The 4,619-nt window shown below is 37.6% G+C and overlaps 1 long non-coding RNA gene across 1 annotated transcript; it reads right to left on the reverse strand.

Annotated features, from left to right (window-relative positions):
- Positions 1 to 1,283: 1,283 nt before the first annotated feature.
- On the reverse strand, positions 1,284 to 3,230 carry LOC129901111 (uncharacterized). The gene is made up of 3 exons (XR_008769758.1): positions 3,021 to 3,230; positions 2,097 to 2,147; positions 1,284 to 1,528 (listed from the first exon to the last, which is right to left on the reverse strand). It is a non-coding gene; the product is annotated as an uncharacterized LOC129901111 (long non-coding RNA).
- Positions 3,231 to 4,619: the final 1,389 nt, after the last annotated feature.

The following is a 4,619-nucleotide window of genomic DNA, read 5'->3' on the forward strand; positions in this document are numbered from 1 at the left end:
ACTCTGGAGGGTTACAAGTCAGAAATTCACGAGCCCTCGAACTATCAGACTTGTGTACCGGATCTCCGCTTAAACCGCGTCTGTGTTCCTGTCCAGCCACCAACCTGGTCAACAACTGCACCGCATCCTGCATAGCCCTGCCTTCCGCTCCTGACTGTGGAGCTAGAGGCTCGGGTGCTGGGGCTCCAAATACTGGTGAATCCGCCCTCTGATCTTCAGCTGGGGCTGCCCTAATTTCTGGCGGTGTAGCAGAGCTGGCTGTCGGGGGCACAGTCTCCCTCTCAGGCATCGATCGGGCCCTGGTAACTTTGTGCGCCTGACCAATCTCACCGGGTGCTACTGATTTGCCCTTTTGGGTAGCCGTCGTTTTCCTCAGAGGCATTACTGAAAATAATGACAATCATTTCGTTAGGAAAGAATCATCCTAATAATATAGCTCTATCGCACGATCTAAGACAAGAAGAAAAAGTAATATCCTAAATGTCTTGTAGCCTCCTGCTTATAGATGTGGTGCACAACACACCGATAAACAAGACTCTACTAGACACAGTCTGTAGACATTCCGAGGACCCAACCGCTCTGATACCACTTTTGTCACGACCCAACCCCGTAGGCCGTGACTGGTGCCCGAGTTGGGCACCCAAACGTACCCTTATCCCAAATTAGTCTATTTTTTTTTTCCGAATAAACAAATGTATTGATTAGTAGAAATTGCTAAATATATTATAGAAGTAAATATACGCACGAGAGTTGAAAGGCTGTCACAAAACACACAAAAATCCAAACCATATATCCAAAACCCACAACATAACTCTGTCTACAGACCTCTACAGATGATAGCATAGTCATAAGACGGGACAGGGCCCCGTCGTACCCCTGACCAAATATACAGATATACAGAGATAGAGTCAATACCAAAATACAAGCTCCGAACAAAGGAGCACTGTCAATAACACAACAGATGTCCTAAACAGGCGGCTCAGCACAACAAACGTCGGTACCTGCGGGCATGTAACGCAGCCCCCGAAGAAAGGGGGTCAGTACGGAAAATGTACTGAATATGTAAAACATGCACTGTAATATATAAAATCATAATCTGAATAGTATGTGCAAAACATGAAATCAATGTTTAGAATTTCAAAATGCTTATCAAAATCTCAAATCATATATGTACAGACGTATGCCATATCCGGCCCCATTAGGGAGTCGGTGAACAAAGTGTGGTTGCCCTCCCATCATCGGCACCACGGCACAGCATAACACCAGAGTAGGGAATGTCTCCGTAACAAATCATATCATATCAGATGGCCATATCAAATCATATCATATCATATCATATCACAAACATATATGTACATGGCACAGCATAACTCCGTGGCATAATATTTACCACCCCATGGTACATGTCATACCTGTCCCCTCACGTCGGGACATGGCGAACAATGCAGAGAAATACGCACGAAAACATATCCTGGCCCAGGCTCAGTGAAAGAAGTATTGAGGCATCCACGAGTGGAGTAGTGAGAAACTAATGCAATTTAAATCATAAAATATTTATACAGACTCGATGGCACAATTTTGATAACAAAACATAAAAGGAAACTTGAGTAATAATAATAGTACAAGTATTTCCAATATCACAATAGTTTACGTAAAAATAGTATTTTCCGAATCGTCTCCGTACTTTCAAATTATATTATGGGAATTAACGAAATAATTATTCATATAATATTAGGAAGCATAGCAAAGAGTTTCTTTCAAATTTTACCTACCGTAACTCAAACGGAATAACGAAGGAAAATTCGGAATAGTGGGGCCCACCTCGGTCAAATGAGGTGGCGTATACAAATCACGTGCGTTAGAATTCATAATATTATTTAGAAGAGTTTCAAGGTATTCGGAATTCATTTGTGAAAAATCTAGAAGTTTAGACAATTTTTCCAAAAATATTCATAATTACCTAATTCAATTCCATTGAATAGAAAAGGGAAATTTTCGAACGTCGATTCCGAAGAGTAGAGTGATCCCCGAGTTTTGTATTCAATCCTTCTACATCTAGGACATGCCAAGAGAAGAAAATGTAAAGCTTTACATACCTTTTTGACGTTTTACGGTTGTCCAAATTCAATTCCCGTTTCCTCCAAAATCTACAATTGGTCACATTTACCAATTACTATTCATAAGACTTTAAGAATTCAATTTTTCCAATACTTGTCTACAAAAATTTCGGCAGCATCTCCCCTATATATATAGCAACCCCGAGATTACAACTCGGCCACAATATCAACAACCAAGCCAACAACAACACCAATTTCATCAATAATCAATTTAAACACAACATAATATAAATTGGTGTAATTTTCCAATTAGTGCAACAACTTTCAACCAAACTTTGCATTTCCAAATAAATATGAATATCCCATATCCAAAATAAATTTCAACTCATTCCAACATAAGTAAAAATTATTCCAAGTAAGCTATCCAATTTTTTTTATCAACTCCATACTTCACTTAAAATTCCATAAATACAATAAAAATATTAAAAACTCATTTTCTTTCTTCAACTTCACAACCAACAACAACACTCCATACTTTTAATAACTTACTTCCATCTTCTTATAATATAACACTCAAATTATATAATTCCTACAAACTAATTTAATACCAAATACACCATTTAAGGTTCCTTATATTCCAAAAATTACAACAACAACTAACAAGCTATGCAACCTTAATTTTTTTCCATCTCATCACTTAACTCTTATTTCCAACTTCAATTAATCTCATCCAACTTTCATTTTCCAACACCAAATAATTAACATAACCACCATCCAAATACTACACAAAAATACTACACAAAAATACTACACAAAATTTACATAATTCTTACTCATATAAGAACATGTATACATGGCATCATATTACCATGAAAACTTCCATATTTTCATAAATTCCATACACCTCCACATACTACAACATACACAAAACTTCATAACATAATAAAATGAATCAATTCTTACCTTTTTCTTCTAACTTCTTCACTTCCAAATCAATGAAAAAAAATCTCCAAACTTCCAAAACAACTACACCATGTTGTAGAGCACCCTTGACTTAGTAGGAATACTAGAAAATTATAATTTTTGGGATGAAATTTGAAGGGGTGAATTTTTGGTCTTCTTGGCCGATTTTCCTTTCTTTGTTTTCTCTTCTTCCTTTTGTTTTTCTCCTTCTCAATTTGTCTTGAAGTTTCTAGGAACTTATGACTAAGTCCCCTTTTATGTCATTCATCACATGGATGAATGACTTGGGCTTGGATCTTTGTTGTGGATCATGTCATGGTTGGGCTTATCTTATTATTTTTTTTTAAAAATTTGTTTCCAAGCCCAATCCCTTAGCCCATACATGTCATAAAACTACTTGGTGTAGAATTCCAAGTTTACCCCTCACCTTTCCTAATATTTCCAAGTTGAAATTCCACATTTGCCCTTAACCTTTTATAGTATTTCCATATGTAAAATTCCAATTTTGCCTTTTAACTTTTCCAATAATTCCACCTCCCAACTTAATCAATAGAAACTTGTATATAACAAGACCAAGCATAGTCTTACCCTTGACTTGTTACAAGTATTCCCAACATGTCCTTAGGTGCAAAGTACGGGTTATAACACTTCGAGTTGTGGATGACGTATTGTCACTTCTGGTTATCCTCTACCGAATTTAGGTCCTTGAGGTTGCTTTGTGTGTGATAAGTTTGTGTATAAGGCAAAGGATTACCCCACACATGCTTTTTTTATTGTACATCCCAGGACACTGGATGTTTGTTCTACACTTTCCCCAACTATCCAAAGAGCTTCACAGAGTGCTAGAGGTGGCACTTGGGGTGACAAGGGTAGAGTTTGACATGGTTCTCGTGGTGGTTCCTAGGCTAGTGGTGATCATCGATTATGTTATGTTATACCGGGTAGATATAAGGTATAGGCCTCTAATGCAATTATTATAGGTATTGTTCTGGTTTGCCATTGTTTTGCTTTAGTATTATTTGATCAAGAGTCTACCTCCCCATATGTGTCGACTTATTTTGATGTGGGTATTGATTATGTGTGTGAGCCCCTTAATGTGCCTACTACTATTTCTACCCAGGTAAGTGAATCTTTAGTGGTGGATTAGGGTATACCAGGGGTGTGTGATGATATTTTCAGGTAGAGAGACCCGAGCGGACTTGATTTTATTAGATATTCTTGATTTTAATGTGATATTAGGCATGTATTGGTTAACTCCCTATCATGCATTTCTAGATTATTATGTCAATATCGTGTCCTTAGCTTATCCCGATTTGCCTTGCTTAGTATGGAAGGGTAATTCAAGTTCATATCCAAAGAGTGTGATATATTATATTCGTGCTTGCCGTATGATTGATAAAAGTTACTTGTCTTACTTGGTTTATGTGCGTCATCTTACTAAGGAGTCATCTTATTTAGAGACAACGAGGGTGGTGAGAGAGTTTATGGATGTATTTCCTATAGACTTGTTGGGTGTTCCTCCAAACTTTGGTATAGATTTTGTGATTGATTTGGAGCCGGTCACCAAGCCCATCTCTAGTTGTCCTTATCGGATGGCTC

Source organism: Solanum dulcamara, chromosome 8 (assembly GCF_947179165.1).
Source record: "Solanum dulcamara chromosome 8, daSolDulc1.2, whole genome shotgun sequence".
Lineage (NCBI taxonomy): Eukaryota > Viridiplantae > Streptophyta > Magnoliopsida > Solanales > Solanaceae > Solanum > Solanum dulcamara.